The 26,769-nt window shown below is 41.5% G+C and overlaps 1 protein-coding gene across 6 annotated transcripts in view; it reads left to right on the forward strand.

Moving 5' to 3' along the window:
- The window catches only part of ATXN1 (ataxin 1), a 324,357-nt gene that overhangs the window by 52,465 nt on the left and 245,123 nt on the right, over window positions 1–26,769 (forward strand). For all 6 annotated transcript variants that reach the window (XM_075585648.1, XM_075585653.1, XM_075585651.1 and 3 more), the window contains exon 2: window positions 24,972–25,075. The gene's annotated coding sequence lies outside the window, so the exon portion shown is untranslated. The remainder of the gene's footprint in view (window positions 1–24,971; window positions 25,076–26,769) is intronic.

Consider the following 26,769-nt stretch of genomic DNA (forward strand, 5'->3'; position numbering starts at 1 on the left):
CCTACAAAAGATCAAAGGGGATTTTCAATGTTACTACTTACTCTTATTCCACTTGGGTGCAGATTTAGAGCAGTTAGTAGTTTTTTTTGCAGCTGAACGTTCATTGTTTCCCCATTTCTTTGGCATTTTGTTGTCTTAATACACCCCTCTATTAAAAGGAATCAGGAAATGCTTGTAATTTTTGTGTGTGTTTAGCTTCCTCAAATACCATGAAAAACAAGACGGGTTGCTATGGTAACTTCTATTTGATTATATTACTGGCATTTCCTGCCTTTCAAAGGCTGCCTCAGCCAAGCACTTTTGTAAAGTTTATGTCAAGTTTAAAACATCAGTTACTACTAAACGTTTAAACATAATGCGTCATGCAATTGTAATGGGGGATTTGATTTTTTTTCCCCTTTAATCACTGCTGTTGTTGTTTTAATCACTCCTCAAAATACATGCTGCGGCCCTTTTACTTGCCGTTTGTTCAAATATGAGAAGTATTCTGTCGTGGAATGAAGTTAAAATTCTACTTAAACCTGTGCTGTTAAAAAGTGACTGACTTAGTCCATGTTATAGGCTTCCTGTTATTAAATGTATCACTCTACTATAATTTACTAGCTCCAAATGTACAACACAGTATTATTAATCTATGTTAAGAGCTAACTATAGATGACAATGTATCTGTTATCTGTTAAAATGGATATTTTTGTGAAAATACAAATAAAGAGATTTTTTTTTTTTTTAAAGTGACTGACTGTTTTTTTTTTTTAATTGTCAAATGTTGGAATCCCACTTGGTAATATGCAATGATTTTGCACTAACCATTTAGCCATATAACAACCACAGCCATTTTTCAATGAGGTTCCATAATTAAATATGTTTCGTTCTTCTCTAAATCTCGGCCCAAACTGCCAAAATTAAAATAACAAATCTGTGATGTTGAGTACATTCATTTGGTTAATTGTCATTGAGCGATTTGTTACTTAACGGAAGAAGGAATACTGTAGCGCTTCCAAACGTGGTGATCTAAGATACAACAGATACTGTATCCTCATATGAATATTTATTTAATATAAGCATAGAGCAGTAGTTGGGAAGCAAATGGGAATTCACACAACAGAGTGGGATGTTCCCGACTGTACAGAGGCAGTGAGACTCAAAAGAGGGGATGCACGCTGGCAAAATATTTGGAAAAGTGTCTCCTTCGGAGCAGGGGTCCCCAACACGGTGCCCGCGGGGCACCATGGTGCCCATCAATCCTTTTGTGAGAGACCGCAGTGCCACCGACACTTGCTGCGTGCCAGTCCATGTCTAAAGTCCGGGCCACCCAAAATTCGGTCCCAACTTCCGATCCGCGAGCGAGATCGGCGCGGCACTGGACGCCTCCTCCATGGTAAATGTATTGTAAACAAGTGTATTGTGTGTTCGTGCGAGCGCTGGTGCCCGCCACTCTCTCCTGTACACTCAAGTGTGCCCGTGGGCACAAAAAGGTTGTGGGGCACAAAAAGGTTGGGGACCCCTGCATTAGAGCATCCTTCACAAAGAGGATGTTCTGGAATACTCTGATGGACAGTAGTATATTTGTTGTTTTACAAATAAATAAGCATAAACCTGAATTAAGTGAAGTACTGTACAACTGCCTGCGGTATTAGACTTTATTTTAGTAATATTTATGCTTTAGAAATATAAACGGGGACAAAATCACTCACATTTTATTTAAAAAAGAGAGTTGTATTGTGTTTTTTTTTTGGAAATAAAACCACTAGTGGTACTCCATATCACCCCGCCCCACCATATTACATTTGCAATACAGTACACTAGTACAGTATAGTCCAACTTTTTCCTTTCAAAATGGCCATTTTGCCGTTGTAAAAATAGACCTCACTGTCAGATTCTCCGGCTGTTTAATCTGCAGAGCAATATTGATGTAAAGTAGTTTTTGACGAGCCTCTTAAATATGTTTTTATGACATGCCCTGCAGTTTAATCCCTAACTTTTTATGTTTAAGGTTTGACCTTTCCAAAAATATTATTTCTGGCTTTACACTGTTGGGTCTGATTTAGAAAAGTTATTTTACAAAATGATAAAATGATAAAATGTGAAGAAAAAACCACTAGACTGTTAAATGTTTTCTAGCTTTATTGCATTTCCAGTATATATTGATGTGAGGCTTTAGTTATAAAGATCAGTCCCTGTTACATGTATAAGTCTGCATTTCAAAACTTTTCGCATAGTTGATTGTCACAGATCATGTCTGTCTACATATAGTTTCCTATCAATTGTCTTTGTCAATTTTTTATTCCACTATAATGTTTTGATTTAAGTTGAGGCAGTGTTCATATATAGAATCAATATCCCCATTACAAAACATGGGAAACTTTACAGTAAGCCACCTGACTTCGTGTCCTCTAGTGCAGAGAGACAGTAACCATAAGCTATAGGGCAAAAAACATACATAAAGGAACACATTTTTCCAACTCAATTTGTTGTCTGGTTTAATACATTAATAAATGGTAAATGTCAGGTTAATTTTGGTAAATATGGTAAATCCGGGTGCAAAAAACCTGCGGCATAGTAAATGGGTCAAAAACCCTCTCTGCAGTGCATGACATCACTAAGGCTAAGATTATACTACTTGCGCACGCACGCCTGCAGCCCCATGGATGTGTGAACTGAGCTGCAGGCGATGGGGAGGCGTGGCGGATGCGGGTTATCATTTTGAGATCAGGCCTGGGGACCCTCTGGTTCAGGTAATTAATAGAACGTAAAAGTGACAATCGTGGGTTGTGGCTGCTTCAGTGCTTGAATGCATTCTTGAGAAGACTAATAGTCCTGGCTTTCTTTTTTACTTTTCATTTGCATATTTAGTATTTTCTTGCTGTAAATAATAATAATAATAAAAAAAAAACAATAAAAAATGGCTTTAATTTCAGATGTATTTATTTTTCGAGTTGCTTTGTTCATTGTACAGTAATGTAATTTGCATTCCAACTATCTCATGGTAGAACATGTACTGGGGAATTAAATTATGTAATAGTGCTCTGTTCACCTATGTGCATTTAAAGTGTTCCTGTGCTATTTTAATACACTTCTACCAATCTCAAGCAATCTAATAAAAATATATCCCTAAATAAAAATACTGAAGATAATTTTAAAACAAAGAGACTTGCAACATCTTTATAAAGTGAGGTCATTAAAGTTTAGACTGCTGGGTTCAATGTGCACAGTGCAGTACATATATTATTAATTTAAGGTTACGTAAAAAGCGGGGGAAAATAACCACCTTGCTGTTTTGAGGTATTTTGTACATGCAGCCACATCGTTCGTGTATGAAACTATTCTGCCCATATTGAGTAATTGTCATATGGGAAATGAGGGAGAAGTAACTCGATACAGATATTATAATAGTATTTCAAGTTCTTCATCAGATCTGCCGCTGGAAACGTGTGCCCTGTGTTCTTGCCCGCTCACTGGTGCAATGGCGGGATTTGCGTCATCACGCCTCGAGCTTGACGTGTGAAATACTGTCAATGGGCATTTCAGGAATCTCCCCCATTGTCCCCTCAAAATCTTACACACCAAACAGTGTTTATACTGTAGTCTAGAACCCAATCACGTTTCCCTCCAATGGCATTCATTATTGTTTACTGCTAAAGACAGTAGTGAATTAGGCCCTAACCCACTTTAAATGACACACTAACTCTGGTTTGCAGTTTCTCTACATTTGTATAACAAGTACTTGATTTAATAAAGAAAATGAAAGTTTTTAGAGCACTTTGATTTCCTTTGTTACTCTTTAAATCTATTTGAGACAGATTGCACCAAATTGAATAAGATTTGCTCTAATGGATCATTAGCACTATTACTGTATTTGTTGTTGATAGACGGTCGCACAGTAACTAAAATAAACTTGTGCTAAAATAAAAGTAAAGACTTCTGGTTATGGCACCGAGAGAGAAAGAGACGCATAGCGAGGAGCTCTACTGAATCCCTGGAACACAACAATAACCGCCAGCTTCAGCGGCAAACAAGTGCTGAATGCAGCCGCAACCCCTCCAAGATCTGTTGGACAACTGGTCTATGAAGAAGATTCTCCCCAGGCAGAACTTGGCGCCGAAGCAGCAGAGACAGGAGAAGGCAGACAGGAGGAGGGAAAGCACCATGATGGCGAACGAGCTCCACGAGGCAGGTATGACTAACAGCAGCATGACCAGAACAGACCTCAACATGCATAATCACATAATAGTCTATAAAATACTAGCATAAGCAGTGGCTAAGGAGCTCATGCCAAAATGTCAACAGAATACAAAAATCTCTACTGTAGATGACCTGAAGGGAGAACGTACCGTACATGCCACGAGGGTGGAGGAAGCGGAGGCCTGGGAAGAGTCAATAGACCATGACCTGTCAGATGTCCAACAATCTCTGGAAGAAATGCACAAACAAAATATGGTGGTAGAGGACAAATTAGATGGTCACGCTTAAACAATCTAAGAATAATAGGCATTCCAGAAAGTCTTAAGCAAACACAATTGCACGAGTTTGCACAAAATGCCTCCCAGAAACTGGGAATAACCCCAGAAGGAATACCAATTGAGATTGAAAGGGTCCACAGGATAGGCCTGACGTGCATGGAGCACAACACAAGACCAAGACCGGTGATACCACGCATCTTTAACTTTATTGATAAGCAGAAACTATTAACAGCCTACATCTCCTTGCTTTTTCAGGACTACTCGTTTACAGTATCCCAAAAACGAAAGGAATATAGGAACGTGTGCATGCTGCTTTTCAAACAACATAAAAAGTTTGCCTTAACGTATCCTGAACTTTAAAAATATGTACAGACTCTGGCACAAAAAAATCTTCATTTCACATGAAGAGGCGAAGTCATACGTGGAGAAAGCTGGGCTGAGGCATAACAGAGCAGGACAGGGTGAGCGAGAAAGTCCTGAGTGCAGAGAATGTAATTCTCAGGAAAGGTCCCCAAAAACAAAGTCTGCAAGAAAATTGCTGGATTTTGACAATCAATAGTGAAAGACTCAACTGCCGACTCAAAAGTATGTCCTTTATACAACGTGATTAATGGTGATACGAGAAGCTATGTTAATGCTGTAAGGCTACGGCCCCAGTATTTACTGCTGCCCGTGCACCTGGCGGTGCGTGCACAGATAAAAGACCGCGATCTGCGGTCTCTAAGGGAGTCATGGGATGCGTGGGGGGCGGGGCCATGTCAGGGGCATGGCCATGACGGGGCATATCTGCCCTTCCATTGTATGTGCGCTGACCGCATGATCGCGTCGTGGCACGGGAACACAAAATTGTTTTCTTCCCTGCCAGCGTACGTGCCATCACGCTTTGCGCGCCCGCACACACAGCCACTGGGGACTGTCCCATAGAGGGCTGTGGTGCGCCGCATTGGCCACTGGGAGACATGGCCTAACTGTACTAATGCTGAAGATCAGAGCTTTTTTTATGCTATACTGAAACTAAGAATATACAAAGCTCGTAATGTGATATGGAACAATAATTTATGATAACCTCAGGTTATTAATAGTAATAGTGAATTAATAAATTAAAACTTAGTCATTTCATCCCCAGGTGATGTAAAAGATCTACACTAAGTAAAAAATTTTAATACACTATGAGCGTTGTGCGCTGTTTTTTGTGTCTTTTGGTGTAAAGGGGGGATTGGTCCAAGCTGAAAAAAGATTTTGGGGGAAAAGATTATACATTATGTAATGTTTATGGGCTGAATGACCGCAATTCAAAACATTTCCTACAGTAGATGTTGCCACAAAATTCTTGAGTAACAAAAGTGGAAATCTGACTATTAGAAGGTGACAGGAACTCAATACAGGACACCTTTTGTAGACAGGTCCGGTCCTAGAACTAACACTGCAAGAATCAATACACAAGGAAAAAATATGCAGCTGTTAAAAGAAACCTTGTGGTTAAAAAGACTGTTGTAGAAATATAAATCCGATTGAGAGAATCCCCCCCCCCCCACAACATATACAATACTTTCTGTAGAAAAGATTGCATATTAGTAAGTTCCCGTCTGCTGCGGAATATATTGGATACTCAAATTGGAGAGATTATCTCAGATCATGCTTTGGTGAGGCTAGATATAATGGTTGGGATAGACATAAATGCCGCCAATATTTGTAGATTTCCTAACTATTTATCAATGAATGACAATTTTAGGCACGGTCTAAACGCATGGGAAGACTATGAAGAAACAAATAAAGAATATAAAGTAGATCTCTTATTATACTGCTAAATCAAAAGCGGTAATGAGGGGACATATTGTTAATTATGTTGCTATGTTAAAAAAAAAACGTTTGCTACAGCGAGCACAGAACTCATTAAGCGCACAAAAGTTTCAAGTTTCTACTTCCTACACAATACAATAAAGAAATGTACTTGGAAAAAAAAACAGCCTGCGAAATTTGACACGAAAAGATGGAAAGTAAGAAACGTACAATTCAAGAGGTCCAATATTTTAGATCAGGGAACAAAACAAGCAGACTATTGGGAAACTTACTAACAAAAATGTTTTAAAAAAATCCACTCCTATTACAACATTATTAGATGATAACTTCAGTATGACATTTGACCCAAAGAAAATAAATGAAACTTTTAAACACGTTTATACACTGTTATATAGGAAAAGTACAGTAGATAAAAGGGCAAAATATTCAATTACCAAAGATCACACAGGTACGGTAGACATGGACTTCATCAATTGTCCAATCAGCACAAAGGAGGTAGCTGAGGTAATTAAAAAAAAGAATGTCAAAATACCAGGAGCAGGTGGCCTCACGGGGGAATACTTCAAAATACTAAATATGGAGGTCGTAAATCCATTTAAACAGGCCTTTCAAAAAACAATGAGAGAGGCAGAGTTTTTGGAGTCCAGTGAATGACAAATATCAGATTAAACAAGGGAAAGATCCACTAAACCCTGAATCCTATAGCCCAATTTTCCTAATAAATCAGAACATCATTCACTAAAATAATAGCAGATAGACTGACAACCATTCTACTAAAGCGTACACACATCAAGCAGGGTTTGTAAAAGGTAGATCACCTGTAAATAAATGTACGAAACGTACAGTGATAACAGCAATCAACTGCAGATCACTTAATCTGAGACATGATAGCCTTGTCTATAGAAGCCGAAAGGGCCTTTGATAACGTATGTTGGGAACATCTTTTTGATGTTTTGGTTAAGGAACCCCAGAATTTGATTTTGAAATTCTGGGGAACCCCAACCCTCGCCCCCAGTCTCTTGTCCCTCCCCGTCGCCCCGTCTCTCTGCCCCCCCTTTCGTCGCCCCCTTTCGTCGCCCCCGTCTCCCTCCCCTCCCATGGATCATTCGCTGGATTTTAAAATTATGGAATACATAACGAAAGCGATCAAAATCCCAAAAAATAAGAACCCCTTTGTACATTTGTTTAAACATAGAGCCGCAGCTAGCTACAGAAGATAATTCAACTAACGACATCCAAAATTATTCTACTGGCTGCCAGAAAGACGCTCATGTTACAGTGGTTATCTCTGACACCTCCAACATTAGATATAGTGCAAACCTATTTATTCAGGGTGAGGCGTATAGATAAACAAGCAGCCAGCTTTCATGAAGATTCCAAAAATAGGGACGGTTCATGAATTCTCTGTCACAAAGCATGAAATCAGATCTAGGAAAACTTTTCGCTAACAGGACTTGGTGCTTAACTAGAAAACTACTTACTCAACATCAAAGACATTAGGACCTATTCTATAAGCCTTCATAAAAAAAATCACCCTGCCGTTACGCCGCCTGTTTTTTTGAGTGTTGCTATCATGCATCCACCACCAGCTTAAGTTCTTTCAAATCTAAGGCTGTCTCACACTTTAATCTGGTCTGTAACTGTTTCATACGCTCATAATATATATTTTCTTTAACTGTGCACGCAATGTCTTGTATATAATGTATACCTTGTTCATTTATGTAACTGTATTTGTAACCGTGTATTATTTGTTTTACTCTGTGCCCAGAACATACTTGAAAACGAGAGGTAACTCTCAATGTATTACTTCCTGGTAAAATATTTTATAAATAAATAAATAATGGTATTCAGAAAGCCTCGATTACCTGTGAGAGCAAAATTCACAAAATGGGCGAGTAGCCGGGAACGTGATGATCGCCTCTCTCAAAAGAGCAAACTGGGCGATTTTTTTTCCAGCTGCTGAGAGAGCTGCGCAGAGAGAGCCAGTCTCCCTGCGCAAATCCCACCAGAAATTTATGTTTTTGAATATCATTTTGAATACAAGTTAGCAGTGGGTCTCCGGAGCTGAACCGCGTTGATTTCAGGTCCAGGGACCCCCTGGTTCCCTAGATACAGGCCCCGTTATGGGGTGCCGGTATGTCCTATGCGTTCCATTACCTTAGCAGCTAGCTTAGAATTCTTTAATCTTCTATCTTCTTCTTTAAATCCAAAACCCCTTAGTAAATCCAAAACAGGATGTAGTCTCGTCGGCTTCTTGAGGTAAAATGAGACGTACAGGCCTTATATATGGCCTGTGATGTCACATTTTAGGGTCAGATGGTACAGCTCCAATCCGATTGGACGCTGTATCATGTGCCCGCCTTTTTTTTTTTTTTATAAGGATGTGACGCCATCTCCAAGGGAGGTACGTCACATCCTTAAAACCACATCGCTATATCACATGGTATAACAGCCAATGGGATTGAAGACAATCCCATTGGTTGCTTTATCATGTGATAGGTCCCATTAGTTCAAAAGGATGTGACATCACTTTAATGGATGAAGTCACATCCTTTTAAATTAATGTGACCTACTCCCACTCCCACTCCCCACACCTTTTGTAAAGCGCTTTATACACTGTGGGTGCCTTTATAAATGTATATTTACACACATACACACACACACTTACACACATACAGGCACACATACACACACACTTACATCACTAACATTCTGGGAACATTTAACACCTTAAGTCATAAATCGCATACTGCACAGGGGGGAGGGATAGGCTTCAGTCAGATACATTCCAGGATGCACTGTTTTTAAGTAAAACCCCTTTTTAGCTTCATTCATTGTAACATCGCTGGAAGAAGAGATCAGTGTATCTTGAAAGCTCGCACAAATAAAAGCATTTAGTTAGCCACAGAACGGTATCGTCTATTCATTTTTGATTATCAAGCTCGGCTAACACGGAACAGATACCTCTATATCTATCGATCGATCTATATAGCTATATATATATATTTATATATTATATATATAATATATATTATATGAAAGTAAAGTGTTTTCAATTCACGTTCGGGGGAAGGTCCTAACGCCCCCTAATGGACACTTGGTAACACAGTGAAGCTTTTAGTTTAACATTTTTTCCATTTTTTTATGTTCATAAGGCCCCACTGTGATGCAGAACCTGAAATTGTAAGGGAGTCCGCTGTGAGAAGAAATGCTGAATGTTGGAAACACACTTGTGTTTTACTCTTCTAATTCACTATGCAATCTAAGTAGCCACACAAAAAGATGTGGTGGTTGTTTATTTGGGTGCACTAGCGTGTAAATATCCTACATATTGATCCGTTTACTTTTTGTGCCAGAAGCGTATGTGCATATGGGCTACGATGTGCATAGGTTTATTTTTCTCTGTGTAAATTACGATTTAATTCTGTTGCTTAACTTTCTTCCAAAAAAAAAATATATATATTTAATATCTGGTCTTCTAGACTCAAACTAATGGAAAGATTGTTTTCAAACTGTCTTTCCATACATGGTATTTCAATATTTTTTGTCACGTGTTAAAGCATCAATCCCCCTCCCCCACATTTTTATTTCTAACCATTCCTGAACCAGGGGATACTTTGGATCTCATCCAGGATCCCCCGATCTCTGATCCCCCAGATATTTGTAGGATTGTGTGTGTCGGTTTTCACACCAAAAAACTGCTTATGCTGTATAATTGCTGGGGTCGTGGAGAGATAGTCGCAAAGTCATCGATGACATTGTAACGATCAGCTGCAGGAGTGAGCTTTTTTTCTCTATCGGGCAAGTTTCTTTATCCGGTGGACAAACCTATTCCGCGCTTGGGAACTGGGGGTCCCCAGAGGTCAGGGGGCTACATATCTTGTCTGGGGAAACCCCTGGTTCAAATAAGTAAAAAAAAGAAAACGTGGAAAAGTTTTAAATGACGACTGGGCTGGAGCTTTAAGGCGTTTGTAAGCTGCAAAGTTGATGATAAAGTCGAGGGATCCATAACTATGTTATGTCATGTTTCAATTAGACCTATATTGTTCCCTTAACATGTTTTTTCTGAATTATACAATAAAACTGAATATAGTAAACTGGATCTATATTTAAAAAAAAAAAACTTGTATAACTGCATTAAAAAAAACATTACTTTAAAGGTGAAATCATAGTTAGTTCAAGTAAAAACGTAGTATTTTATTTGATTATTTTCATCTTCATTACAGTAAAATACTTTTTTCAACAAATGTCTCTACTGTGACGTTTACAAAACTGCTGTATAACAGATCTTTGATCAGTGCACATTTTGAATGTCACCTGCATCATTCTTTCAAATAGAAAGAACACACACACAGAAAAGAATATACAGGCATACCCCACATTAACGTACGCAATGGGACCGGAGCATGTATGTAAAGCGAAAATGTACTTTAAGTGAAGCACAACCTTTTCCCACTTATCGATGCATGTACTGTACTGCAATCGTCATATACGTGCATAACTGATGTAAATAACGCATGTGTAACAGGCTCTATAGTCTCCCCGCTTGCGCACAGCTTCGGTACAGGTAGGGAGCTGGTATTGCTGTTCAGGACGTGCTGACAGGCGCATGCGTGAGCTGCTGTTTGCCTATTGAGCGAGATGTACTTACTCGCGAGTGTACTTAAAGTGAGTGTACTTAAACCGGGGTATGCCTGTAGTGCCAAATATATGTGCAATTATAGATAAGTGAATTCTTTAATCTTCTATCTTCTTCTTTAAATCCAAAGCCCCTATATATAGTGCTTACAAAACACAAATCTCAAATATATATATATATTTTTTTTTTATATATATATATATATATATATATATTCTACACACATTATATGTTCGTTAATTAGAGGTAAAAAAAAATGGGGGTGACAAGCACGCACGGTATAAGTGAAACTTCTTTTTGTGTTGTGACTCTCAAAAGTGTTTCATTCCATCAAAATCATTAAAATCAATATACAATTTAATTGCTGAAACGTAGTGAAGTTAGACTTTGAACGCGCGCGCTAGGCACACACCACCTTGTTATAAAAAATCATTACAGTTACTATATTATATGAATGTATATATATGTCATGTTTTATATATTTACACTACTTGCATGTTTACATTTTTTTTTTTAAATGGGTAATGTTTAAAGGTTTTTACTATTTATATTTCTTTATTTATACTGTGTGTGTGTGTGTGTGTGTGTGTGTGTGTGTGTGTGTGTGTGTGTGTGTGTGTGTGTGTGTGTGTGTACATAGTTTTCATATTTTGCAGAGGGGTTGTATATATTGTAAATGGTACATGTTTCATGGTTTTTGTTATTTGCACTTTTATTGTGTGTGTGTGTGTGTGTGTGTGTGTGTGTGTGTGTGTGTGTGTGTGTGTGTGTGTGTGTGTGTGTATGTGTGTGTGTGTGTGTGTGTGTGTACGCATAGCTCCTTCAGTTTGTGCTTTTTATTTCCCCACCTGGCTTTTGGAGTGATATGCGCATGCGCGAGTTCTGCAGTGTGTGCAGGCGGTGCCGGACACTTCTGCGCATGTGCAGGCGGCGCTGGCCGTGCAGGTTCTGGAAGCCAATTATGCGCATGCGCAGGTGATACCAGCAGAATCGTTTAGCCAGCAGGGATACAGGAGTACAAAGAAACGTGCACGCGCGCACAACATCGTGCACAAGCATTTTGGTCACGGATTTTTGTCTCCATCCAGCACTTTCAGTCCTATGAGCTTTTGCTTTGTGGTAGGAGCCAGCTAAGAAGTTTCACTTCAAAAAGTGCATCACTGTGTATTCTCCTTTATGCTACTGTAGTATAAGAAAGTTCCAGCAAAAACGGAGACTTAAACTGCTTCTTGTCGAATGAGCCACATCCAAATTGAAATATACAGCAGCGGCAGCTTTTATTGCTACCTTTACCGGCGGCACTCCGGGATCTACCGCCGCGTGTTCCTCCGCGCACCCCTCTCCACTTCGCGCACATTTTATCCTGTGTTCCCGACCCCGAACCCGGCTCCTGCTCTGCCCCTCTGCTTCTCCGCACCCCTGCTTATCTCACTTTAAACTCGAGGGGTGTCGGGGAAGCCGGGCGCGCACGTGACTGTGACGTCACAGTCACGCCGCAACAAGCCGCGTCACCGCGCTTCCCGCACGCATCCTGCCGTGGGGGAAGTGTAAGAATAAAGGCAGCCGGTGCTGTACCGAACATATATTTATAACATTTAAAGGCCCATTGGCTGGAATGTTTATAACACACAGGCCCAGATTTACATAGTCCATAGAATTAATTGTGGTGCGGTACAGAATTAGACTGTTGGCCTAACTTTTAAAATCTACTCATCATTGAGCTTGGAAGTAAGTTATGGAAGTTGTACTCCTCCGTTGCCGGAAGAGCCTGCCATGCATTGCATCTGGCAACTAAGGGGTAAAAGCAGCAAGCCACACTGCTGTTTTTTTCCATTAACACAGTACCTGAATCCCGATCCTCTGGGACCTTCTCAGTTCCTGAGATATTTGGGGAAGTAGACAACAGACAAGCAGAGGACTCAATATGGCCGCTGGTCATCTCCTTCTATCTTCAGGAGGCTGCTGAGTTTGGATGCCGATTTAGATCAATACCAGATGTCCCAGATAGTGATATTTAACTGATGCTAATGTTGCTAACTAACTGGGGATTTTGCATCAAGAAGGGAACATAGCAGGAACATTTATTCACCTTGTCACCATAAAACCCCAGTGTTCACGGTCTGTGTATGCTCTGCATGTAATCACCTCATGACGGAGTTCTCCTATTCTCTGTGCTTGTGTTTTGTGAGCTTAGAGATCTACAGCAGCCTTGGGACACAAAGCAAACTGAGAGAAAGTGCTATGTGTTTGTGGTACAGCAAAGTTTCCATTGCAGTATTGCTGTGGATTTAACTGAATAAATGAATTGCAGATGAAATAACTCTGCTCTCAAACTGTTTAGCTAAAAGGAAAGCAATGTCCCGAGGAATACTATTGAATGGGACACATGGCTGCGGTGACGAAATCGGGCAAGGGTTAAAGGTTAACTGCAGCTGGGGGCTGTTTGATTGAAATGCATGAAGTGTGAATGAGCTGGGAGCTAGTGGGCGGGAACATGACAGTGATAAAGGGGAAGCTCCTGTAGGGTGGTCAGCCATTTTAGGGAAAACACTGTTGGAGTAAGTCTCCCTCCCTATAATAAAAAAAAAAGTGTTAGAAAGTATATTGTTAAAGCTTTCTTTTACTGTAATTTACGTTATGTATAAGTAATATGCAAATGATTGTCACGGCGGCGGTGTGTTCTTTCCAGCTAAAGATATGGTGGAAAGTGAGCATGTGTTGCCCGTAAATGGGTCATGGGCATGTACCCGCAACGTCTTCACTTTTGCGGCATGTCTTGCTCGCTGACCTTTTGTATAATTGTGGTTTTCCGTGCCCACTTGGCTTTTGGGTCAGTGGTTGGCACTTGCGGTTTAAAAAGTGAGTTTATATTGATGTGTTATGGAAGCCGGCAGGGTTATCTTTAATAAATGCTGGGGCCACTTACATCCGAATGTCTGTCTTACTGGGGTGGAACAGCGGTTCGTTAGAAGAAATCAAGGAATCTGCAGTCAAGCCCCTCCCTGTAGCAATCGTATGGCATCTGCTTTACAAACTAATTACTTGGCAATTCCCACTGGGCAATTCCTTCTTTTACATTCTGATGACTTACTTAACACAGATACTGTAGGTTTGTTTAACTCCGCGCCACATTTGGGTTCTCTTTACACTGCCAAACGTATGTGGGAAGCTGCTTTCAAGGTTCGCGTGACTAGCTGCTGTAAAAGATGGGATGTAACTTTAGCTGTTCTAACTTCACATAGTACTCGTCCTGTCGCTTTTATAAGGCGCACGTGCTCCTTTTTGGTTTTCAATTTGAAATAAATATTTGTAGCAGAGACACTTAAAAGATCGTCACAGTGCTGGGACTTGTGCAAAAATGGCTTAAAAGCTCATTCTTTGTTACTGGAACGGCTCCAGCACGCCAGCAGTCTCTCCTTAGTTGCAGCATAAAGTATGTGTGTGTGTGTGTTTAATTAGAACATTGTGTTTATTTTGAACATGTTCTCTGAATTATATGCTGCCTTTTTGTAATGTTGCATAATAAGTTCTCATGTGCCCTTTCTTTGCCTACAAATGCCTTTATGGCTGTTCGTACAGTATGGTGCTACTGAATACTGATGCAATGACATAGACATTTATTGTTAGGTGAATGTACCCACCAGCACATCTTATTTCGTTTTTTAATATACACGGGCGTGAAGTATAATAATGTAAGCGAAAAGATAATGGGAAGGAGCAGTCACAGGCATGAGACACAGAGCACCTGGAAGAAGAAGGGAAGGACAAAGACATTTCTGGCAAAGAAGCAGCAAGAAAGGGAGAGGTAGCCTAGGTGTGTGTGTGTGTGTGTGTGTGTGTGTGTGTGTGTGTGTGTGTGTGTGTGTGTGTGTGTGTGTGTGTGTGTGTGTGTGTGTGTGTGTGTGTGTGTGTGTGTGTGTGTGTGGTGGTTTGCAGAAGTATTCATCCACTGCAAATTTTTCTCATCTTGTTGGCACCTGAGCGTACTCCACCACGCTTTCAAATTAGACTTTACTTGTAGAATCTACAAAAACGACTCCAAAGTGATAGTTAGAAAATGCATATCTTAATATATAAAATTGAAATTTGTGGGGTTGTAGATGTGGTGAATCTGATTGGTCCGTGGTCGTCCCTCAGCCTTAGGCCAATCAGATCGCACGCCTCTCATTGGTCTGCGTGGCTCTATGACGTCACCCAACTGCCACACACACGCACAAGCACCCGGCCACTGTCCTCTTCACCCAGCTCACCTCCCCGCCGGCTCCTCCCAGGGAATCCACCAGGCTCACCCGAGCCCCGGCCAGCAGCAGCATGCGGGTAGTGTCGCCGCTGACACAGCTCCGCGGGGGGGGGGGGATCCACCGACAACGACGACACCCACCTCTGCCCCACCCCCCCCCCCCCACCCTCTCAGCAGCGCCTCACCCTCTCTCAGCAGCGCCTCACCTCCCCACCCGCTGCCACTGCCACGGCCGGCTCACCGTGCCTCAAAGCCCCCGCGCCGACGTCCTCCCTACCTACAGCTGCGGCTGCCACGGCCGCCGTCCTCCCCCCTCCCTACAGCTGCGGCTGCCACGGCCGGCTCACCGTGCCTCAAAGCCCCCGCGCCGACGTCCTCCTCCCTCCCCACAACTGTGGCTGTTACGGCCGCCTCACAGCACCCGCACCTCACCGCCCTTTCCCTTCCCCGGCTCTTACCTGCAGCCTCCGCCGCTGCTTCAGGTATGGGGACAGCAGGGGGGGGTAGGGGAGACATGCAGGGGGGGGAGACATGCAGGGGGGGAGAAGAGATGCAGGGGGGGAGAGATAACACACCCACTCACCCACCCACTCAGTCACCTACCCACCCAGTCACTCACTCACCCAGTCACTCACCCACCCAGTCACCCACCCAGCGGAGCTGTGAACAGGGGGGGGGCCCAGCTGTTAACACGGGGCCCCGATTGCTGTTAACGGGGGAGAAAGGGGAAGGGGGGGGAGAGAGGGCAATGGAGAGAGACAGAGGGCAATGGAGAGAGAGAGGGCAATGGAGAGAGACAGATGGCAATGGAGAGAGAGAGACGGCAATGGGGGGAGAGAGAGAGGGGGGAGCGGAGACAGAGGGGGAGCGGGAAAATTCAATGCCGGGCAACGCCGGGTATATCAGCTGTGAACGGGGGGGGGGGGAGGGGGGTAACAAAGCATTGAATGGGGCGGGGGGGAATCAGAGCTGTGAACAGTGGGGGGAGGGGGCGCATCTCTGAACAGCTGTGAAGAGGGGGAGGAAGGGAGTTGAGAGGGAGGATGGGGGAGCCAGAACATTACATCACGGCCAACGCCGGGTATATCAGCTAGTAGAATATAAAGATGTAACATTTACAGAGGGAAACAGATTAATCTCAGTTGCATAATTATTCAATCCATTTACTTCTGCAGCCCTAAATAAGCTCGGGTGCAAATGAATGAAAGGTCACAAAATGAGTGAAATGGTTTCAGCCTGTGTGTAATCAAAGTGATTTAACTTGTAGATCATTTCCCTCCGGTATATAAAGATTTGCAAGCTGCAACTCGCATGGTGATTCAACAAAGCAACCATGTAGACCAAGGAGCTTTGGAAACAAGTCAGGAATAAAGTGGTAGAGAGGCACAGAGTAGGAGAAGGGTACAAGAAAATGTCAAAGATTCTGATTGTGACGTTAGGGGTAAATATGGCTGCTGTTAATAAAGGTTAAGTCTGCCATTACCCCTACCTGTCTGTAATACATTGGTATTGTATTATATGTTATGTATATGTGTATATCTTTGCTTGTTTCCAGCACCTCAGGAATCAGGGGTTAATATGTTTGCAGGAGAATTGTTGCAAATCGGTCTGTGACCTTTCCCTGTAACCTTGTTATGTTGCAAATGTTATGTTGCAGTTCTACCCACCAATCAGGGCTTGGGCATGTAGGCAGCACCTGGCCCTGAGTTTTGCAATATTATGTTTTAAGTGTATAAAAAGGTGAGGAGGGAGATAGTTACAGAGGAGTTGCTGTGACAGGGAGAAACTGCAGTGCCCACTCGAGTGCTGGTCTCAGGCCTGAAAACCAGTCCTGTAGGCACTGGGCAAGAAGAGTGAACGGGAAATCTCTGCAAGAAGGTCCCTGCAACTAGGTATGCAGGATATCCCCCAGTTTGTCCAGTTGGGTATGTGTGATGTTTGTGTGTTTTGTGTAGTTGTGGATATACTTTTCCAATAAATTTATTTTATAAACTCATGTTCTGTCTGGCGATATTGATCCCTGGTATTAGTCCTGATCTCCTGTGACACTGATTATCCCAGTCAGCATAGTGAAGTCTATCATTAAGAAGTGGAAGATGCATCATACCACCCAAACACTACCCGGATCAGGTCGCCCTCCCAAACTGAGCAGCCGGGCAAGCAGGAAACTAGTTCAGGATGTCACTCTGAAGTCATCACCTTGAGAGATCTGCAAAATTCTGTGTCTGAGATGGGAGTCAGTGTTCACACATCAACAACAAGCCGGTCCCTACACAAAGCTGGCCTGTATGGACGGATGGCAAGAAAGAAACTGTTACTCAAAATGACTCCTCTTAAATCACTTATAGAGTTTGCGAGAAACCATGTAAATGATACTGGAGACATGTGGAAAAAGGTTTTGTTGTCACACAAGCCCAACACCGCACATCACCCAGTCAACACCACCCCTACTGCCAAGCATGGTGGTGGCAACATCATGTTATGGGGATACTTCTCTTCAGCAGGGACTGGTAAGCTTGTCACAATAGAGGAGAGAATGGATGGTGCAAAGTACAGTTCCTCAAGTTCCTTGAGGAAAACCTGTTTGAGTCAGCCAAGACTCTGAAACTATGTAGGAAACTCACATTTCAACAGGACAATGACCCGAAGCACAAAGTTAAAACCACACTGAAGTGATTGAACAAGTAGAGAATTAATGTTCTTGAGTGGCCCAGTCAAAGTCCTGATGAATCCAAAAGAACATTTATGGGAGACTTGAAAATTTCAGTCCATTGATGATCTAAAACAAACTTATCAGAACTGGATCAATTTTCCCGTGAAGAATGGGCAAACATGTCACCACCCTACTTTGCAAAGCTAGTAGAGACCTATCCCAAAAGTCTCATAGCAGTAATTGCTGCAACAGGTGCTTCTACTAAATACTGAATTAAGTGGCTGAATACTTATGCAACTAGTACATTTAATTTTTAGGCTGTAAAATAAAAACAAATAAAACAGTTACTCTGGGAATGTAAACAAAAATGGTGGTATTCAGTGATCCTCTGGCCACCAAACACTGGACAAGGGTCTGACTGAAAGGTTGAGTGACTTTAGGGAACAGATTTGAAATATAATGAACACGGTTCTATTTTTCATTTGTGTCATTCTCTTGTTTTCCGTTACATATGTTCAATAGGTTAAAACTAGGTGATTGATACTGTACCACACAACAAGGTAGAGAGACGAGAGGCAGCCATATGCATTCACATTTAAATTGATTTGAATGTTATTCCGTAAGGCAGAAATAACCCTGCTGCCAAAATCTCTCTGTTAGGCGCCGTGGACATAGGTATTTGGCAGGTGCACTCAATTTAACGCACTGCTTGCAAAGTCCTATAGACTGTGTGGTGCACTTGACAGGTGTACATGCTAATGCACTTCCACTGCTGACCGCTAACTCCACCTGTACCACCCTTCTACTACCGGTAATCCCTACATATAAAACATGCAGATTGTATGTTCAGCCATAACTTTTAATATTGTCATACTACAATGAGCACTTCACCAATATAACAAAATAACTGCTCTCCTCCCCTGCTTGCACCCCCCCCCCAACCTTTCACCACTCTCATCCTTATCCCCACAAGCCAATCAGCACTAACCCAATTCATATCTCAACAATTGCATCAGCCCCTCCCAAGCTCCAGCTTTTCCTGCCAAAACCATGCACGTGAACAATCATAAGCCTATTGGAGATCACCGTTCTTCCTGCATATGGAACGCTGCAACAACCACTTCTAAGTGTCATCTGCTGCTGTCCCCTTCAGCATCGAAGGGCTTAACCCTTGAAGCAGGTAGCACATTATGGATCATTTAAAAGTTAGAAGACCAGTAACCGTTGATAACTCCATGGGTCACTGATTCCCGCAAGTATACCATCTGGTCTCCCACCCCCCCTGTTGCTAAATCTCAGATGACATTACAAACACATATTGTAAACTATAACGGGGGTTTGAGTTATATCAGGCAGTGATTCATAATTGGCTTTCAGTAACATCCATTTTGTAACTTTAACACTGATATTTGTACTGTTGCCTGTGCCTTTAACATATACATTTAAAGATGTGTGTTGGATGCACTAAATGTGTTGTCTTTGTGTAGTTATTTGCTACAGACGTCTGAAGGCTGTACACTCCCATTACGAGACATTGCGATTTCCCAGGAAGGGGAATTCCAGGATTAATATTGCACACATAATTACTTCAGAGTTTCAGTGGGTCATAAATAGTATGGAATTTTACAGTACTTGGCACTTGATATTTTCATTTTTGGAGAGGCTTCTGCTGAGTTTTTAACCGCACAAACGGTTGTGTTTGGTGTGACAGGATTTTAAAATAATCCTTTGGTCAATTGGTAAATGAAAGAATATGCTTAGTGAGAGCTGTGACAGGAAGCTATGTGATGAAAACAAATACATGCAAGAAAAGAAAAAACAAACAAGCACAGCTTGTATAAGAAAAAATGTATTGAACCATAGATAAAAATTGGCGGCGTGGCCGTGACGTCAAGGAGATGGTTCGCCCTCATTGGGCGAACCGCTCATGTAGCCTGGCGGGTCGCGCCGTGGAGTCTAATTTATCTGATTCCTCACGCACCGCGTGCCCCCTGCGCTGTCGCACGCGCAGTCTATTGCTGCGAGCATTGCCTTAAGGCATTGTGATCGCGCCGCGCGTGCACTTCACGCGATCTCACTGACCATGGACGCAGCCTCACCCTGGTCCTACAGACTGAGCACGCTTGTGTTAAGTATTGTCAGTGATCAGACTAGTTGAGCACGGTTCTTTTGAATAAATACATGTCGTTTTCATTAAAAAAAATAAGTTTGCAGAATAAATAGATAATTTCTAATTACTTCTGGTTAGGAGATGATCTCTTTGGGGGGAGGTGTGTGTATGTGTGTTTGAGTATTGCAGAGTAAATGAGGCTTCTGTATTAGGTGATAGTTTTTTTTTATTTGGGCTAACAATTGATATTATAAGACTAGCTTTCGAGAGTTTTCTCTCTTCCTCAGGCCAAGCAATAGAGGAAGAGAGATCATGAAAGCTTGTCTTATAATATCACTTATTAGTCCACATTAAAAAAGTATCCCCAATAAGGAAGTACTCCTTTATTCTGCACTATCGCTATGTGAACATCAACGCAGCTGCTTAGTATTCAATAGTCAACTGGATACGCAGACCACCAAAAAGAGAAATAATTTGAGTGACAAGGGAGAGCAAAAATTCTAAGTGAAGGAATGTCATGGGAATTAAGACAATCAAAATAGACTAGTTATAGAGCGATGGTAATAAGAACAACAGATTAGAGCCAGTATGTAAAGTGTGGTAGGCTGGTAGGAGGAGAAAACAACGTAGACAGTTATTTTCTACCTATGTAGGAGTATGGTGCCAACATTTTGGGTGCAGTTTTCAGACTGACATCACTTGGTCTGATAAATGGCACTTAAAGGCCAGTACTGACAGATATGTGCAGTAGAATTAATCATGTGTAGCTAATTTAGTAATTAATAAGAGTAAAATCCTTTTAGGTGTAACAGTTATAATTTCCATTTTATGCAAATGTTTCAAGGTTTGTGTATATAGTAATTTTGCCTCATTTTATGCACCGATGCCATGTACCTTTTTATGTTGTGGGGTGCATGCTAATTATTTGCATCCGTAGATCTTCTCACAAAGTAGCAGTGTACTATGTATGTTTGCATATATCTGTTGGCTTTTCCTGTCTGATAAAAAGAAAGGTAAACATTTGGCAAGACATTGCCAACATTTTTGTATGTCTTCTCTAACATCCAGCATAGAGAATCTGGAAAAGCAATGTATCAAGTCCGGTAATACTTAGTCCTTGAATTGGATGTGCTTGTTGTTTTGAATAATATACAGTATACATCTTTTTTTTTTTTTTTTAAACTTGAATTTTATTCAATAATGCAAAAACATACAGAAATGTAACATGAGTAAAAGAAAAATTGTCGGGAGGTTGGGTACAAAAATAAAGAGGGAAGAAAGGGCAAGGGGGGGGGGGGCAGCCATTTGGTGAAGCCACACCAGCATATTGAGTCCACACCAGCATATTGAGTATACATTTTTTTTTAATACAGCATTCATGTTTAGTCAAAGGATGGCAAAGGTTGCTACTGTATCTCAGGAAAGAGTCACTGGAGCTGAAATTATTGCAGAAACACCTTTGCTTCTCATCTATGCAGAGTTAATTTACTAGCAAAGCACCTTTTTAAGTAAGATATTGGTTTATAGCATTTTTGTCAAAATCTTAAATTGTTGCCACTTTTAAGCATGCGCAGTTTTCAGGAAAGTCTTCAAATTTGCCAACACATTTGAACATTTCACCCACTTCCTGTACTTATATCTGCTGCCACAATAATGATTTTGGAGGTTTTTTTTTGGGAGGTGTTACAGCGCATCTGGGGCAGGTAGTAAAATTGCTGTAGTAATGATTGTAGCTAATGGCGGAATCCAGTCTTGTGATCCTTCCTCAATTTGCTAAATCAGCGGTAAGCAAAGTGGGGGGCGCTGGATTTGTTTGGGGGGCGTGGGCGGTTGCAGGAGCCCCGTTCTCTCCCCCGAGGCATCGTGTGAGGCCTCTGCAACTCACTTACCAGGATTCTGCAGAGCTGGTAAGGCGCGCTGCTATGGCAATGCGGCGTCAAATGACGCCACGGTGTCATGCAAAGTGACGTCACTCGTCCGTCTCCATGGCGACGGGGTCACGTGACGTCACACCACGTGCTCCCCCGGCGTCATTTGACACCGCCAAACAAGGTGAGGGGGGCACAAAAGCGAGGGGGAGCAGGCAGGGGGTGCAGCTCAAAAGTTCGCGCTCCCCTGCTCTAAATTACCAGAACCTCCACCACAAGTTAGATGTGTTGGGATACTTTTGTTTGTTTATAAATTTAGAGTACCAGTACATTTTTTTTATTTACTTTCAATCTTACTGTTGTTCTATTGTTTTCAAGAAATATTATTTAGTTTAAAAATGACCCTACACCATTATGTAGTATGTCTTTGAAAAATGCGGTCCAAAGATCAATACCCCAATATTTGCCCCATTATTGATTAGAATTACGACACCGCACACCTGAGCCAATGCCACCAAAATTTACATTCTATTTTTTACATAGTCGAAAGCCCCCTTTTGCTATTGCTTGCACCATTTCCAATGCTGGGAAACCTCCCTGTTCCAAACCTATATTCCGATTTTTCTCCTTCAGTAATAATAATATTAATCAGATTCACCCTACAGATAGCCGTAACTCAATGTCCTGATAAGGTTGCAGCTTTCTAATGGCCTCCGGGACGAAGCTGACTCTTGTGACCATATTTTTTAAATCAGAGCATGGATCACAATAAAGGGGCATTCACTTGGGGCTTTGACTAGTAACTTTACTACTGTATGTCTCTGTGTAGCCTACATCAGATTAAAGCGGCAATTTGCCAAGGAAACATTTCGCCCAAAGAACGTTTAGTGCAGGTATTAGCTGTAATTGACCTCCTTTATCACAAGACCAATGAGTACAGTACTTGGTGAATCAACAACGGGATGTTTGGATAGAGCGGCCAGTTCTGTTCCTGACATGCAGCCATAGAACCTTGGTGGCTTTGAGTTCATGGCTACTATCTGGTTGTGTAGACTAGAGGTAGTCCCTTAACTGTATATCAGCTCGATGCGCCATATGTCACCCATTGTAGACTTCAAATTTTACAGATGTTCCCCACAATTTCTCAGTCTGAAAACCGCCACACATATATTTTTCTTTAAATTGCTTTGAAAGGTTTTCTGAAAGCAAACACTATTTTTTGTCCTGCAGAATGCTAATTTTGGCTTGTTATATTTGTCTAAATAACTAAATATTGGTTTAAGCAGGAATGTGCCTGCAATGGCACACCTTCATTGCAAAGTCATGTAGGTACTGTACTCTTCCAAACTGTACAGTGCAGATGAATATTTTGCTATCATTCAACTAGATTAAAGATACTTGTATTATTCCCTCAATGACCTTGAACACATCCTTATTATGTTTTCACTTTTTCGTTGTCCTTTAGTCTATTGTAAATGATGATTTCTTAATGCAAGACTTGAGGCTGTCACTTGGATGTTTTACTGCAGGATGAATGCAGAACGTTTTCAGCTTCCTTTGTTGTTTTAAATTGTAAAAAAAAAAAATACAAAATGAAAAGAACGTTGCACTTTAGAAACCGGAGAACCTCTCGCGAATGATGTCTTGGACCCCTTGAGTGTCAGCCCTGTGCAACACTGTGCTTTGAGTGTTCACAGTTGAGTGTATTAGTGTCTGCCTGCAGTACAGCATGTATGCAAAGTAATTAAGCTCCTACTCCTTGCACTTCAGGTGCGTAGAGCGCGCCTGTGGAAGCTTTGCAGATTTAGACATCAGAAAGCTCTCCCAGCGTAAAGAAGACCTTTGAGTTGCATATTATGTCTGGCATGGCAACGGCAGACATATTGTGGGTCTGCAGACAATTCAACGTTACACTCTCTTATTGTAAGTGGGGTGTCGCTTTGGCAAACAGTGCTACACATGGAAATAGGCCACATTACATAATACCTGGTCTGTTCCCATGGGAATTCATTTATGAAGTGATGGTAAAGCAGAGTTGTTATCAAATTTTGCCTCAGTGACTCTTCTGTGTTAGATAATATTACTTGTGATATGTATATTTAGCCTTTTTCGCTGCAAGAGAGGACAGCAACACGCGACAAAATGTTATCCCCCTCTGGCAGTGCAGGGGTTACACTGTTCTGAAATGGTGTTGTACATTCTGCTCAGTGCTCTGGGACTGACATGTATATTTTTAATCTATACTTTGGTAAGTGGGGGAGGGGGAGAGGAGTCACACTGCATTAGTATATTAAGACATTTTGTTGCCAATGTTTTTTGTAAATGTTTATCTTTTGTCTGCAAAATGGCTGACACACACATACACCCACACACCCACACACCCACACACAACAAATCAAGTGTCACAATGTCTGGGTGCCTCCTGGGTAATTTAGCCTTTTGTGCTTCAGCAATTGATTGGAAACTGCATTAATACATTCCTGCCGCATGATGCGTTCATACTTTCCGCTCCATTAATACATGCTGCTGTTGCATGATGGCGACGGGCAATAGCAGCATCTCTAGCTGCAACTGTCCAGAGCAGGAGTGCCACGCTTTCAGCCATTAAGTACTACTACGCGCTGGACCCTTTCCAACCACTAAAAAGGTTCCAGTTTCACGGCCTAGCTGCTCCTCAGCATCTCCCATCCTACATGGTGACCAGATACCATTTGCAGGGATTTGCTCCTGTTCATTCTGAGATGGAAAACAGACGGTTAATCTTTCTTCCAGCGTGCCACAAAACAGTTGGATGGATGGCACTGCCACATCCGCACACATTGGCCCATAATTATTAGTGGTGCTATTCCAAAACACACCTCTTTGCACCGGCAGACACCATGCGACCCATTCACTTTAACAGGCTATCTTCCGCACTGGGAGGTGTCTTGTGGAATAGCATTGCTTAGTAAACATGGACCATTAGGGCTAGTACAATCGCCGTTTACATAACTTCTAACACTTAAATGTGTGAGGAATGTGCATATAAAAGTTGTCAATGAATTAAAAGTTTGCTTTTGTTTTGGGATTGTTGCTCTTAGAAATAATGGTTTAAAAATCTGACAACTTTTTATTTTTTTATTATTGAAACATAAAACTCTAAACAACATTATATGTGTGGCTTATCGCCAATAATAATCTTGTCCCTTCTTGTAATTTCAGGAAAAAAGGTAACAAAAGAAATAAATAAGCGCCGTGGCGTGGCTGAAATAGCCGAAGTTACATTTGTGGCAAGAGAGAAGCAATGATTAAGAATGACTAACCTGGTAAGACGATGCCTGCGGTACTCCATGTTACATGTACTTACAGTGTGTAGCAGCAATGCATGGCTTGTATATATATATATATATATATATATATATATATATATATATATATATATATACAGTATATATATATATATATATATATATATATATATATATATATATATATATATATATATATATATATACAGTGTTCGACAAACCTATACATTTGCTCGCTCCGGGCGAGTGGATTTAACCCCCGGGCGAGTAAATATTGGCCCAAGCAGCACACGTTTGGTACTAGGTGGCGAGTAGATTTTGTTGTGTGGCGAGTAGATTTTTTGGTGATTTGTCAACCACTGTATATATATATATATATATATATATATATGTATACATGTGTACACACGCTGTGTGTATTTAGAGCACAGGATTTCATTGTGCTAATATTTCAACACTCACTTGTTTTTTTGTTCCTAAACATACATAGTGTTCTCAGCATGTTGTGTGTAGATAAACAAACATGTTAAAGCAAGGGTACACAATAAAGGCTGTGGACTGTGTGAGGTGGGAATTTGTGCCCTGGAGAGCTCTCTCTGCGAACACTTTTGGGACAACATGATTAAGTGTAAGTACATTTGACTTCTAGGCCGTACATGCATGGGGCGAACGTGTGAGCTCGATTTGCATAGAAGAGATAGTAATAGTAGTAAAAGTGTGAGTGGCATTACGTGCATCAGTGAAGGTGACAGCAGCAAGTGCTTTTAATGTAGCACAGAGCATGTTACCATGAGCAGGGACGCCATCAAAATGTGTTGTTGAGAACAGGGGTAGCCATAGAGTTAGTGGAGACGTGAAATCCAGGAAGCGGTATCTAGTGCAGTGCATCTCTATGTAGACGTGATAGTGACATGAGGGAGTGTGGAAGTGCATTATATGTATCAGTTTGTACAGTAGTTGTAAGTGCTTTTAGTGTAGGAGAGAGGGTAATGTGATTGTTATCTGGGTGGGCTATTAAAAGGCTTCTTGGAATATGTAAGACAATCAGACACGGGGTGGGAGTTGTTGCATTGCATAGGTTGTTTGGTTTAACAGCTACATTCTTGTTGTTTGTGTGTTTTTCTTCACGGAACGTATCCTAGCATTGAACTACAGTGCAGAAATAAATTATTGTAGCACCAGCGGGTCCATTAAAAAAAAGCTCTTGCATTGGCAATTTAAGTGAAGTTTAGAAGTATTTGTCGGCATATAACAGGTATGGGCATTACCCTCCCACAAATACTTTAGTGCCAAATATCTTATCACTATATTTACCTAGTCATGTTCATCAATGCATTTATAATACTTGATGCAGTTGTCAAAATTAAACTTTTTTTTAGTTCTGTTTATTCAGAAGAGGGTCCCTGACGGCAGCTGTTCAAATGCCCTGCTCTTCTCACTGCTTTTGCAGACATGATCTGCTTCTTGTGGTCCTTCAGCCTCAAAGAAATAGCAGAAGAGCTGATTCATCAGCAGGGGCAGCACCTGTAGAGAGGAACAGAGAGCTGGACATGTGAACAATACAGTATTTAGCCTTCCTTGTGGCCAGAGAAGCAGCAAAGTGACCAAAATACTGTATGTTCCTGGGTGCACGTCAATGATTCCTTATTACATTCATTAGCAACACCACCAATTGTAAGACATTTACAGAGCGTTTCTCACTGTGGACGCAG

The sequence above is a fragment of the Ascaphus truei genome, chromosome 2 (genome assembly GCF_040206685.1).
Source record: "Ascaphus truei isolate aAscTru1 chromosome 2, aAscTru1.hap1, whole genome shotgun sequence".
Classification (NCBI taxonomy): Eukaryota; Metazoa; Chordata; class Amphibia; order Anura; family Ascaphidae; genus Ascaphus; species Ascaphus truei.